The sequence below is a fragment of the Nematolebias whitei genome, chromosome 23 (assembly GCF_014905685.2).
Source record: "Nematolebias whitei isolate Nwh7 chromosome 23, NemWhi1, whole genome shotgun sequence".
NCBI classification, from domain to species: Eukaryota; Metazoa; Chordata; class Actinopteri; order Cyprinodontiformes; family Rivulidae; genus Nematolebias; species Nematolebias whitei.
This window is the reverse complement of record NC_056520.1, coordinates 545,081-559,855: the sequence shown is the minus strand read 5'-3', so window position 1 is coordinate 559,855 and position 14,775 is coordinate 545,081. Positions and strand designations below refer to the sequence as shown.

Here is a 14,775-nt window from a genome sequence, read left to right as displayed (position 1 = left end):
GTCCACCAGGGTGTAGTTGTCCGGGTGGAGACAGTCGTCTAGGCGTATGAGGCGCTCGGCCGAGCACTGGGCCATGCCGTGGTCGCTGGTCACCACGAGGTTGATGCGACCCCAGAGTCCGGTTCGGTTCAGCTCTGACATCAGCAGTCCGATGTCGTCATCTACCTGTTGGTACAAATTAATCACGCTCGTGGTTCATAACCAAACAAGTGGTGCACTGATGTCTCCCGTCGCCGAGGGATTTAAAGAGTGAATGTTTGTAGATTTTGAGGTTAAGTGTTTTTCTGGACTGGAACGGAACGGAGAATGCAAGTAAACCTTAATGTTTTGGGGACAAGATATTCACGTGGGGAGAAGTTACACTGTGGAGAAGATTAATATTTTTGTTTGTTTGTTTGTCCGAGGCAGCGCAATCAGGGAGCCAGGCGAACAGACAAAGCAAGTTTATCGCACACCAGGCACAATGGCTGAGCCGTGGGGGGGCAATGGTGGCCTTGGTCACTATAAATTAATCTTCTGCCACCCCAATTATTTAAGCAAAAACTAGAAAGGATAGTTTCTTCAAATTATTAGGGTGATCAGTTTATACATGGAGGTGGACATCTTGGATTTTGACGTGACAACACAGTTTTTGAAAGTGACCTTTCTTATCACTAGATGCAGCTACACATCACATGGAAGTTGGCGCGTTGCTTATTTTAAAGGTTATCCAGCTGACAATGTTTACAGAAAAACATGGATGGCTGCAGCCATCTTGCAGTGTTTCCCCTACCGTTATCCAAGGAGGGCGCCCCACCGTCAACAGGACCGGGTGCCCTGCTTACCAATTCCCCCCTTGTCAACAAAACCCCTGAAGAGATGAGTGCCTTGCCAAGACTAGTGACCTAGAGGAAACACTCTTGGATTTTGGAGTGGACCCAGTTTTTTAAAGGAACATTTATTATGTCTGGGAGGTAGCCACGCACCAAAATGGAAGGTGGTACCACATTTATTTTTCAAGTTATCATGCTCAAATTCCTAATTCTCCCCATATGCTCTGTGACGGGGGACAAATGTGTGAAAGAAAAACAAAAAGGTGACACAACTATCAACTAACAGTACCCCCTTAAGCACTTTAGCCATTTCTGTGGTGGTGTCCGGGCCAAAGATGTGACCAGATCGGTCCGGTTCCTCCCAGTAAAGAGCTGCAAACATCACTCCTTTCTCCTGTCGTGATGGTAAAACGTTTTAGCGTCAAAGAATAATTACAAAAAGATTTTAAGATATTTGGTTCATAGTAAGCACAAGTGGATTTATAAGTCATTCTTTTCACCTCTCCGTCTCCCAACATCCAGTTCGTCACGTTCCCCACTCGTTGCTGGAACGCCATCTTGGAGTTGTAGTGGAAGAAGTGCGTGGGAGTGCGGTTACCGATGGTCACGTCAGAACCGGGCCACATCACAGCTGCCGTCTTGTAGCCAGAGTCGAGAGCTGTCAGCCACAGAGGTTTTGCACCGTTCCACCACATGGGATCAGTGTCGTTTTGGATGCTGAAGTGTTTGTGGGTGGCCGGGTCGTACATGTTGTTCGCCAGGATACCGTGGGACTCTGCGTACAGCCCGGTGACCTGGAGAGAAGATCACCAACAATGATCTTTGTTTTACAAATATTTACCATTATCTTGAACTGTTTGTTTATATTGGAGGTGAGAAATCATCTTCTCTTAACATGAATACGGGTGTGCCACAAGGCACAGTTTTTGGCTCCATTTTTTTTCAGGTTTTTAGATACATGCTGAGGAAGGATGACAGCTAAAATCAAGTAAAGGAAACCATTTGAGTGACAATCGCCATGCACTTCCTGCTTGCTCTTGACGAAGACAGACGCTTTTCCTCCTGCTTCTGATCTTGTCCTGTGAATCTTTTTCAGAGCCTCTCTTTACATATTTTCCGAACTGTAAATTATGGATCTGGTCAGCTGGTTTCAATGCAATTGATCAAATTTTCTCGATAAGACAAGGCGAAGGAGAGCCCTCATGCCCTGAAGGGACACCCGCAGCTGGATACACTATGGATTCCTGGGGGCAGTGGAAGATGGTGTGTCTGTATTGTCCGTTGAGGATGTAAAAGACAGGTACAAAATTGGATTTATGATAACAGGATTCCTGCTTTTTGAAGTTGACAGGTATCTGGCACATCTACAAATTCGGAAGACATTGACAGCGGTTCTGGCAATTGTGAAGCTGCCTGGCTTGTGTGAAGAAATGTGCCGTGCTTCAAGCACTTGGACTCAGATTGAGATTTACCAGCAGAACTATGACGGCAGACCAAAAATCAAGCAGAGTTGATCTGTCCCAAAACAAATGTTATCTGAATCTGGCTTCCTCGCTTGGCCTTGAATAGGCCAACTACCTCAAATTTATCCTGGAGGTTATGTGAACAAGAAGCTCTGCTCCCCCCACCCTCCCCTACCCTCTCCCTTTCCGAGGACATCTGTGGACCTGTGTCAGAGCTGAGCTGGATGAGAAGTACTGTGCCATCTCTTATCATCAGGACTATGGAACTTTCTGGAAGTGTCCAAGGACAACTCGCCGCCTTTGTCGACCTCCTTATGCATAAATGTATTAGTATGTTGCTATTTATGTGCAAGTTTTGTTTTGTTTTTTTCAACTTTCACACTGTGCCCCGGCCGGGACATCAGAATCAACTTTATTATCATTGTACCGAGATACAACATATTGCGAGATACAATTTTTTTTACCTCCCCTTCCCTCGTTTTTCTCTTTTCCTTAACTACTTTTGTTTGTCTGAAACAGGTGTCTTCTGTAAATGAGACCTTGAGGCTCAGTGGGAACTAACTTGTATAAATAACGGTTGAACGAAGGAAAAAATGTTCTCAAGAAACTGAAGATGATAACTAACTATATTTTAACCTAATTTTCAATCTCTACCCTATTTTTAAATATGCATCATGCCCCTCAGGTGCTTTGTGACATCGTGGTTCCACGTAGGTTTCATCCAAATTATTCCAGATATTTAAAAAGTATACTTTGTGTGTTTGTGTTCTTCAGTCCACAATCATTTCGTGCTCTTTTTACCCATTTGTTTCAAATATGTTTTATTTTCTGCAGGTCTGTCTTTATTCTGATCCTGTTTCAAATAAACTTTAATTGTTGCTGAAATAATCAGAGAAAATTGAAAATGGCATCAAAGGAGAAAGTTTTCATTGAATTCATTAAATGCTGTTAGAATAAACATTCTCGCCACCTAGTGGTGGGGTATGGATTTACAGTTTTTTGTTAATATTGTAGATGTAGATTTTTTTTCCCAAAATGGAGACAAAACAGTTTATGGTACGGTGAATATTAAACTCTTGTCCCTAAACAAATAAAAACATATGTTTTACTTAATAACATTAGTTAAATCTGTCTGGAGACGGTGGCATTGACAAAAAGACGGGAGAAAGAACTGGAAGTGGCAGAAATGAAGATGTTGAGGTTCTCTTTAGGAGTGACAAGGATGGAGAAGAACGAGATCAGAGGTACAGCACAGGTAGGACAGAGGAGGATGACTCGCTGCGGCGACCCCTGAAGAGGGAAAAGCCGAAAGAAGAAGAAGAATTCACAAAGTAAAGTAAGTAAACCACGCTTACCAAGCTGTAGTGGTTGGGAAACGTCTTGGTGATGAAGACGTTGGTGAGCTGCTCCACCAGGACCCCCTGGCTGTACAGGAGCTTCAGGTTCGGCATGGGAAACCTCTGCAGGTAATCGGCCCGGAAGCCGTCGAACGACACCAGCAGCAGCGGCGGTGGACCCTGTTGAGCCACGTCTTTGTCTGCGGCCAGAGCGCTGAGGCCCAACAGGAAGCCCAGCACAATCTGAAGAACCATCCTGAAAGAGTGACAGACTGAATAAATCCAGCAACGATCACCAACTGTATGAGAGCCAAGTTGATGAACTTTTCTAGTTCGTGTCTCGTGTCTACAGCTGCTGTTGTTCTCTGGAAGTCCTCAGTCTTGTAGCAGCAAGAAATGCTGCTGCGCCTCAGGCCTGAACAAACATCACCTCTCACCCTTTTCCTTCCAGACAAAAGCTTAAGCTGCATTCTTCTGTCCAAGACTGTGATCTTCTTTAGTTTTACCCTTAGCAGGTGCAGCCCAACGCTGGTCCTGCTGGTTGTAACAGCTGAACTCTGCAGCTTCTCCTGTTCGTGCACACGTTGTTGGAATCGTCATCCGACATTAAACCAGTTTATAGTGGAGAAAACTGGGCGTCGCCTGTGGGAAGTTGTTTCTGTGTCACCTGTGAGATCACCAGAAATAATTTGATTTAAATGTGGTGGTACCGAGTGGTTCTCATTAAAATTATGTGATTTACAAAAAACACCGGTTCGTAGATCTTACAAAAATACTTGACACCTGAGACAGGCTTGCAAATTTAGAAAACAATTTATTAATTTCCATTTTTATAAATACTTTTTAAATACAGTTTAAACATTTTAACAATGAAATAATCATTTTAAAAGTTGTACTCAGGGACCGTGCCCCAAACAATTTGTGGTGGAGATCCAGTGACGCAGCCACAGGCGTCTGAAGACCATTAAGACCATTAAGAGCAATAATGTGGAGAACCCAGACAGCAGTGGTCCTCCATAGAGACAACGGTTGTAACCTCGGAGGAGACGAAGCAGCAGTGGTCCCACCCCCAGCAAGAACCTATGAAATTCAGTCAACTAATCACCAACAGGAGTGAATTTGAAGCGTTCATCCCATGAAAGCCAGAAGAGCCCGCACACAAGTGATGGTGGTGTGAAACAAAAGCTTCAAAACGTGCTTCGAACCTGCAGTTAAATTACATGGAACCACTGCTTCAGAGCCTGTGTTGGTGCGAACCAGTCACATGACATGTTGAGAGAGCTCAGCAGATGAAGCAGCTCCAACATGTTTGTGTTGGAGAGCAGGTGTGTTTCTGCTGTTGGTTTGAATTCATTATGGAGCCATGCAGGAAGACAGGTGGTTCTAACACGTGGCTTCATTCTGCTCATCATGAGGTGTTTCAATGTCAACTAACTTACAGTGATGTTGAGCACTGAAGACATTATCTAACCCGTGGATTTCATATAATTACAGTAATGTATGTGGTTTTAATAATCATATATCAGATGGGATCAAATTAAATGTTTTATTAACATGAGTGTGTTTGTGCAGGTGCAGTGTTGGTGTGTTCACCTGAACTGAAGCATCATGGGAACACCTCCTCCATGATCAGACACCTCAGCTCCAAACATGGAGATGATGGAGACGTCATTTCATTGATATTTTAAGAATAATAAAGACTCTGTCACAGTTACACAAGCCTCCTTTTAAACTCCGCCCACTTATCTAACAGGAAGTGACGTTTCCCTAGCCGGGTATATTTCTATATTGCTACACAAAGTAAAAAGATGTTTTGGTAGCGCTTCCCGCTTTAGCTGTGAAATAAACATGGATGATAAATGCATTTAAAGAAAACTTGTGTTCTTTCCATTCATATTCACAATAAATCCATAAAAGAAACCCCCTGAATACAACCGATTGATTTTTGATGTAAAATTAGTTTCATACGAAACAAAACAGCAGTTTGTGTTAACGTAACCGGAGCTGTTTGACTGTGATGTATCCGAGTCCTCGTAGCTGCTGCCCTTCTGTAATACTTCAGAACGAGGAAGAAACTACGTTCAAGACATTTTATAAATCAACTTGGGGGCCGAGATGGGGCAGAGAGGCAAGGCAGCCGACTCGGGACCCCAAAGTCCCAGGTTCAATCCCCAGCCATTCCCACATGTTTCTGAGCAAGATGCCCAATCCCTAATGGCTCCCCGAGCGCCTACATTGCTGCCCACTGCACCACCTGGGTGCATCCCAGGTGCGATGGGCTCAAGGCAGAGACCAACCTCATCACTGAATGGGAACAAACAGTGATGACAACACGTAGCACTTATGGTTACGAACTCGTAGTCCAGTCCTTCGATTCTTTTCAGGACAGGAACTCTCCTGCTCCCTTAGTTCATTAAGCCACTTTACATCAACTCATGAACTGTTCACGCCTCAAAACAGGCGCCTAGCTGAAGGCATGAATACCTTTTTGTCGAGGAACGAGGAACAACTGGACAAAGAACTGGTTTTAGACTACATTTACACGAACATGACTGGGGGGGACGCACTGTGTTTCGGTTGTTGATTCCAGGAAAAAGTACTTGTTTACGCGACACATTGGGTGTTTACATGCAAACAGAACCCCCAAGTCCATTCACCTAATGTGCATGCGCTCTGCCTGGGACTGCTGTCGCCAACTTTCTTGCCTTATCAAGAGTAAATGGTAAAAACTTCATTATATTCTCACAGACGATATTTGTGTCAGTATGAGCAGCTGGCAACCAAAGAGCTGGCATTAAGCGCCATGTTCGAACACATTGCTCGACGGCTACTGATTACCACCGGAGTCGTCAGTCCCACGCCACTCTCATCAGTGCTTGTTCGCTCAGCGACCAGTGTCGAGCTGTTGGACGAAGCGGTCCCGCTTAGCGTCAAATCCATTGACTCGCATCTGAAATCCGGCTAGAAGTTTTGTTGGTACCTCGGCTTTCAGCCCAGAGGAAAGGCCTTATAGGTTTCAGCTATAAGGCCTTTCCTCTGGGCTGAAAAAAGGCTTCGATCCGAACCACAACAAAAACATTCTCGACAGACGCAGCCCCAAACACAGGAAATATAAATGTATATTGGTTCTAGGCTCCGCCCCTCACAGAGAACAGAGCGCTGTCTACATGCATCATTGAATTTCCTGTATGACCATGTACTGGTCCTCCTTGTTTACTTCTGATGATCATCATGTGTGGTAAATATCTATTTATATGTGAAAGCGGTAAATGACTCCAAATAAGGAATGGGCCCAAGGCCGCCATTGACAACAATGGTCAGAACTGGTTTCATTTGATTTTATCTGGTCTGAAGCAAAAACAAGGTTTCTGTCTCAAAACAGAACAAGAGTTCATCTGAGGACATAGCTAATAAGGTAAATCCATGTTCTTGATCATGTGTTGTTTGGTTACACAAACAACCAGATTTTTATTTTTCCTGAGAGAAGAAGCTATCCTCCTACTGACGACACATCAAAGTCTCGTTATACATTTTTAATTTTGAAACACAAATCCATCCATCATCTTCCGCTTGTTCCGAAGTCGGATCGCGGGGGCAGCAGCTTGAGCAGGGAGGCCCAGACATCTCTCTCCACAGCCTCTTCTAGATCTTCTGCAAGGACCCCAAGGTGCTCCCAGTCCAACAGAGAGACATAGTCTCTCCAGCGTGTCCTGGGTCTTCCTCTGGGTCTCCTCCCAGTCGGACATGCCCGAAGCACCTTCCTAGGGAGGCGCCCAGGGAGCATCCTTACCAGATGAACCACCTCACCTGTCTCCTCTGGATGTGGAGGAGCACTGGTTCTACTCTGAGTCTCTCCTGGATGTTGGAACTTCTCCCCCTGTCTCTGAGGGAGAGTCCAGCTCTGCAGAGGAAACTCATTTCACCTCCTGGATCCACGATCTCATTCTTTCAGTCTCTACCAGAGTTCATGACCAGAGGTGAGGTGAGGGGAGGAACGTAGACTGACCAGTAAACAGAGAGCTTTGTCTTACAGCTCAGCTCTCTCTTCACCACAATGGACCGGCACAGAGTTCACAATACTGGAGATGCTGCACCAATCCATCTGTCAATCTCACGCTCCATTCTTCTCTCACTTGTGAACAGAACCCCGAGATACTTGAACTCCTCCACTTGAAGCAGAACCTCACCCTCGACCTGAAGAGAACAGTCCACTCTTTCCTGACTGAGGACCATGGCCTCAGATCTGGAGGTGCTGGTTCTCATCCCAGCTGCTTCACACTCTGCTGCAAACTGTTCCAGTGAGAGCTGGAGATCACGGCACGATGACGCCAGCAGGACCACATCATCTGCAAAGAGCAGAGATGAATCCTGAGGCCACTGAACCGGAAACCCTCCACCCCCTGGCTGCACCGAGAAATTCTGTCCATAAAATATCCTGATGCATGCTCAATAATCCAGGTAGAAAAATCGAAAAAAGTTTTTTAGATCTGTCCATAAAAGTTATGAACAGAATCAGTGACAACAGGCAGCCCTGGCAGAGTCCAACTCCCACCCTGAAGGGTCCGACTTACCACCGGCAATGAGAACCAAACTCTCGCACCACTTGGGACAGAACAGCCCGTAACAACGAGCCTCCAACCCCATACTCACGGAGCACCCCCCACAGTGGACCCAGAGGAACACGGTCCAATGACTTCTCCAAGTCCACAAAACACATGTAGACTGGATGGACAAACTCCCACGACCCCTCGAGGACCCTAGTGAGGGTAAAGAGCTGATCCAGAATTCCACGGCCAGGACAGAACCCACATCGTTTCTCCTGGATCTGAGGTTCCACCAACGATCAGACTCTGTCTTTTAGCTGTCTTTTCAAGTTTTAAATGGTTTAAAATGTATTATTTTTAAATATTCAAAACTAGCATCGATGTCACCTGAGCATGCTCAGGTGCGGTCGACGTGGATTGTGTAAAAAAAGAAAAGGCAAAAGCCGCCTGAAAAAATGGCCAACTGATCAATTGGTCCATCTCTAATTTGTACCAGAGATTAATTTTTTTTTCAAAGTTTCGGCTAGTCTAAACAAAGTGGCCGAACAAAATGAGTCTTTAACAAGTGTGTTTAAACCCATGCTAACAATCCAGCCACAATTTAAACACAAGTTTAATGTAAGCCTCCTGCTGCCCTTGGGTCAAAATGACCCACAGGACTTGTTTTAAAACCGAAGGTCACTTTGACTCAAGGGCAGCAGGAGGTCGACCCTGCCTGGATTAATGGCATTTATTCAGTGGATCCAGGAAGTCTAGCCAACTATAGACCTATATCTAATCTAACTTTCATCTAAAAAATTCTAGAGAAACTAGTTGCAGGTCAGTTGTGTGAACATCTACAAAGAAATAATGTGTTTGAAGAGTTTCAGTCAGGGTTCAGAGCTCATCATAGCACAGAAACAGCACTAGTAAAAGTCACTAATGATATTCTCATGGCCTCAGACAATGGACTTGTGTCTCTACTGGTCCTGTTAGACCTCAGTGCTGCATTTGATACAGTTGATCACAATATTTTACTACAGAGGCTTGAATATGATGTTGGGATTACAGGAACAGCTCTAAAATGGTTTAAATCATATCTATCTGATAGATTCCAGTTTGTAAATGTAAATAATAAATCTTCTTCATACAACAAAGTTAGTCATGGAGTTCCTCAGGATTCAGTGCTTGGACCAATACTCTTTACTTTATATATGCTTCCATTAGGTAAAGTTATTAAACAGCATGGGATAAATGTTCATTGTTATGCTGATGATACACAATTATATTTGTCCATTAAACCCAATGAATCCAATCAGCTACTTAGACTACAAGCATGTCTTAAAGACATAAAAACCTGGATGACCCTTAATTTTCTCCTGTTGAACAGACAAGACTGAGGTTTTGGTTTTTGGACCTGAGCACCTTAGGAATGAATGTTTCAGTCTTTCTCCCTCCTTAGATGCATTAATCTGTCCTCCAGCTCTAATGTTAAAAATCTTGGTGTTATTTTTGATCAGGACATGTCTTTTATCCCCCACATTAAAAACGTTGCTAGAACCTCCTTCTTCCACCTGCGTAATATCACTAACATTAGAAACATCTGATCTAAAGATGATGCAGAAAAACTGGTCCATGCATTTGTCACGTCTAGACTGGACTATTGCAATGGTTTATTATCTGGGTGTCCAAATACTTCTTTAAAACGTCTTCAGTTGATCCAAAATGCTGCTGCCAGAGTCTTAACTGGAGTTACTGGGAGAGATCATATCTCTCCAGTTTTAGCTTCTCTCCATTGGCTCCCTGTCAAATCCAGAATAGAATTCAAAATCTTACTTCTAACCTACAAAGCTCTCAACAACCTAGCTCCATCTTATATTACAGATCTTATTGTTCCATATTTTACTAACAGAGCACTTTGCTCTCAGACTGCAGGTTTACTTGTGGTTCCTAGAGTTTCCAGCAGCAGAATGGGAGGAAGATCTTCCAGTTCTCAGGCTCCTCTCTTGTGGAACCAACTTCCAGTTTCTGTCCATGAGGCTGACACATTGTCCAGTTTAAGACTTTCCTTTTTGATAAATCCTATAGTTCGGGTCGGCTTGTTATGCTGCTATAGACGACTAGTTTTCATTTGAAACTATTTCTATCTTAACATGTGATTCTTGACCTGCCATTGTGTATCTATTCCTACCAAACCCAGCCGGTGGAAGCAGATGGTCCTCTTGTCCTGATCCTGGTTCTGCTAAAGGTTTCTTCCTCATGAGGGAGTTTTTCTTTCCACTGTCGCCTTCATGCTTGTTCAAGATGAGAGTTCAGTGATGGAGTTAAACTCAAAGCTGCTCCTCAGATAAATAATGTTAATTATTATTTTATACATGAATGTTTCTGTTCAGTCCCTGAGACACTTCTGTTGTGACTTGGAGCTGAAGAAATAAACTGAATTGAATATTAAAAAAATTAAAAAACACTAAAGATTATTAGAAAAATTTCAAAATGCGTCTCTTCGTTCTTGAAAACATTTTCTTGGAAGAACAACATAAAAACACAGATTTTTAAAATAAGAAGTTTATTAAAAGTTTTCAAGCATTTCATTAAAGAACAGGTTAATTTGCAAAGTGCCCACACCTGTCTACCTGCTCCTAAAAGCAGCAACTTGGGTGATAAAGTGTGAAAATGCAGCTTGGCAGTGCCATTTAAATTCAATATAGTCCCAACAGTGAGGCCGTTTCTTCAGCACGTCCTTATTATCCTTTAAGGATGCTTAAATGTTTGTCTCATAAAATCTTAAATAAATTGTATTAACCAGAAGCAGCAACAAGTCAAAATGATGAAGATCTGGAAATAAAGCCGTAAAGTTGTGTCGTTACAAAAAGACTTGAAGAACATCGAAGGTCACTCTTTACTCAAACAATGAGAGATGCAGAAGAGCCGAGTCTCATCAGTAAACATGAATAATATAAAATGGCCGCAGCACAACATGGACAGGACGCCTGCTTACGTTTACAAACGCACCTGTTAACGGTTTTTACCACTGATTCCAGTACGATTTTAGACGGTAAGGTCTCGTTTAAAGACCTGGTCCTTGTTTTGGTTCGTCTTTTAACCATAACTCAAACTTTATTGGTCACACATTAATCTACAAAGTTTGGGGCAGAAAAGAGTTGATACATTTGTCCAAATACCTCTGGTCAAGAACTCTGGTAGAGACTGAAAGAATGAGATCGTGGATCCAGGAGGTTAAATGAGTTTCCTCTGCAGGAACTGGACTCTCCCTCAGAGACAGGGTGAGACGTTCAGTTATCAGGAGAGACTCAGAACCTCTGCTCCTCCACATCCAGAGGAGACAGGTGAGGTGGTTCATCTGGTGAGGATGCTCTCTGGGCACCTCCCTAGGGAGGTGCTTCAGGCACGTCCTACTGGGAGGAGACTTGGGAAAGAGCCAGGACACACTGGAGAGACTATGTCTCTCTGTTGGACTGGGAACATGTTGGGAGTCCTCCCAGAAGAACTGGAAGAGGCTGTGGAGAGAGATGTCTGGACCTTCCTGCTCAAGATGCTGCCCCCAAGACCGGAGTCCAGAACAAGAGGATGGATGGATGGACGGACGAACGGACGGATGGACGAACGGACGGATGGACGGACGGATGGACGGACGGACCTGATATTTTGGGTGGCCAATCAATCGTTCTGCCTCCAATTATTAATAATAATTTTAAAAGTCAACTATAGTCGGTTCTATTTTATGCCATCGTCTCAAGTCACCCGTTTTATATTCTGGGACATTTCAAAGCAGCTAAAACTTTGAGCTCATGAAAATTTATTCTTAATTATGGATCAATTCCCATTTTGGACCCTGGTGTTTTTTTATGAACAGAACAATTTTAGACAAATGTGGGAGAACCTTTGAATTTACGCCCAACAGATCAATCAGAAACACCAACAATAAGTTTTTCTGATTAACACGTGATTAGAAGTTCCATGAGAAATCTATCAATGAAAAACATTTGATCGACTTGATGAAATTTAAGGATCGTCCGAACCATGACACAAGTCTTTAACCCCCCCAAGTCTTTAACCCCCCCAAGTCTTTAACCCCCCAAGTCTTTAACCCCCCAAGTCTTTAACCCCCAAGTCTTTAACTCACAAGTCTTTAACCCCCAAGTCTTTAACCCACAAGTCTTTAACTCACAAGTCTTTAACCCCCAAGTCTTTAACCCACAAGTCTTTAACCCCCAAGTCTTTAACCCACAAGTCTTTAACCCACAAGTCTTTAACCCAAGTCTTTAACCCACAAGTCTTTAACCCAAGTCTTTAACCCAAGTCTTTAACCCAAGTCTTTAACCCAAGTCTTTAACCCACAAGTCTTTAACCCACAAGTCTTTAACCCACAAGTCTTTAACCCACAAGTCTTTAACTCACAAGTCTTTAACTCACAAGTCTTTAACTCACAAGTCTTTAACTCACAAGTCTTTAACTCACAAGTCTTTAACCCACAAGTCTTTAACCCACAAGTCTTTAACCCACAAGTCTTTAACCCACAAGTCTTTAACCCACAAGTCTTTAACCCACAAGTCTTTAACTCACAAGTCTTTAACTCACAAGTCTTTAACTCACAAGTCTTTAACCCACAAGTCTTTAACCCAAGTCTTTAACTCACAAGTCTTTAACTCACAAGTCTTTAACTCACAAGTCTTTAACCCACAAGTCTTTAACCCACAAGTCTTTAACCCAAGTCTTTTCGTATCATGCACAGGAGTCTTTCTTACCAGATATGTCTGAAATACAGAAAAGTACAGAATATCTAGATGTTTTTCATTTTGACCTTTGAGCAGCAAACATTCAGATTTGATCCCAGTCAAGTGTCGTCTCCACTTCTTTCCAGAGTATCTGCTTATTTTAAGTAACTATTTTTAAAAATAACCTAAATAAACTGCATTGTTTATTAATCTTGTGAATCCAGTGCACATTTATTTAGAAGGATGATAATTTAATCCACTGAAGTCCTTCCCTGGATTTATGTATAAAATGAGACATTTCCTGGTTTTAGAAGTCGATCAATTTTACCCGTCCTGCTGTTCTTGGTCAAACTGACCCGAGGCCTCAGAGTCAGGGTCTCTTTGGGGAGTAGGAGGGTTCTGCTTCATACAAACGGTCTTTGGTCTTGAATACAGAACCACAAATCACTTAGGACACATGGAAAAATTTAAACAACTATCGTGCAAAGAAGCCCCATTTTTCAAAACACTATTTTAGAATAAAAATATATTTTTCTGCTGATTGATTCAGTGTAACAAGTAAACCCACAAAGTACTAGTACCCATTAAAAAAACCCTCCAAAAGATATATTCTTATGTTTAAAGAATTCTGACAAACGAGACGCATCAAATCCTAAATTAGTTTTTGGCGCCCTCTTCTGTCAGAATAAAGAAAATACACATTAAATAGAACCAATTTTATAAACAAAAACAGAACAACACAAAGAATAACCTCCTAAAATCAACAAACTCAATCAGTTTTTATTTTTGTCAGTAGTACTAAAGTGAATAATTTATTTTACCAAAAACATTTTTACCGTTTTCCTAAAAAGTCGCTGTTCGGTGAAATATGGCTTATTTTTTTGGTCAAGTCGACCTTCAGTAAAATGGAGACCGGACATGGTAACCATGGTAACAGCTGTGAGGTCAGTGCACAAGTCCACGGCAGGTGTCAGCAGATCTGGCATGTATACAACACGTGAAGTAAAGTGCAGCATGAGAGGCACCTGTGGCCAACGGCCCTGAGGGGTTTACTCGATCAAGGGTTCGTCGTCGTCATCAAGGATCTCCAGTCTCTGGAAGGGTCGGGGGTCCGAGGACCGGCGAGAGTTCATCAACCTGAAAAGAACTGAGGAGCAACAAGTTCCGTTAGTTTGTGACTCGAACACAGAGACGCCCCCGAACCCCCACGACAAGCCAGGCTTACCCAGGACGGTAGTGAGCAGGAGCAGGACGCCGACCACCAGGCCGATCAGCATGGGAACGTTCCAGTAGGTCTCAACAGCCAGAAGACACTGCGCCTGGCTCAGGGATCCGTTGTTGGGCTGCGCCGGCACCGACAGCAGGTGGCACATGAGCGGGTAGATATCCACGCTCTGTAGACTCTTGATCCGGTATCCTTGACGGAAACTGGGGCCTGTTGCTGCTAGGAAGGGGTGCATGCTGGGCAATGAGTTGTCATAGCCGTGATCTCCCACTGCAGGGTGAGTTCAAAAGGAGAGTGAGTGGGTGGAGCTTATTAATGACACAATTTTTTTGTAGTACTTACATCTTGGTAGCTTGTTCCCCCGCCGCACTATGGTCCAACCCTCATCAGCGACCAGAATGATCGGCTGGACGCGCTCGTTGTTCTGATAATGAAGCCTTTTGGGGATTTCCTTTTTTAAGTACGCCGTCATGTTGGGGTGGCACTTACTGAGCAAGCTGAAGACAGCCTCTTGGTCTGTAACATGAGATGCAGAGAAACGGACGCTGAACCACCAAAAAACAGGAGAACATTTAGAGCATGACCTGTACTTGGTTACCTCCGTTAGGGATGAGGGCCGCAACAGGCGTGAGGTCCACCAGGGTGTAGTTGTCCGGGTGGAGACAGTCGTCTAGGCGTA

General features: G+C 43.5%; 1 protein-coding gene across 1 annotated transcript in view; it reads right to left on the bottom strand.

The window, feature by feature from the left end:
- Positions 1 to 14,775, bottom strand: part of LOC119428632 (XK-related protein 6) — a 31,978-nt gene that overhangs the window by 8,527 nt on the left and 8,676 nt on the right. The window lies entirely within an intron of this gene.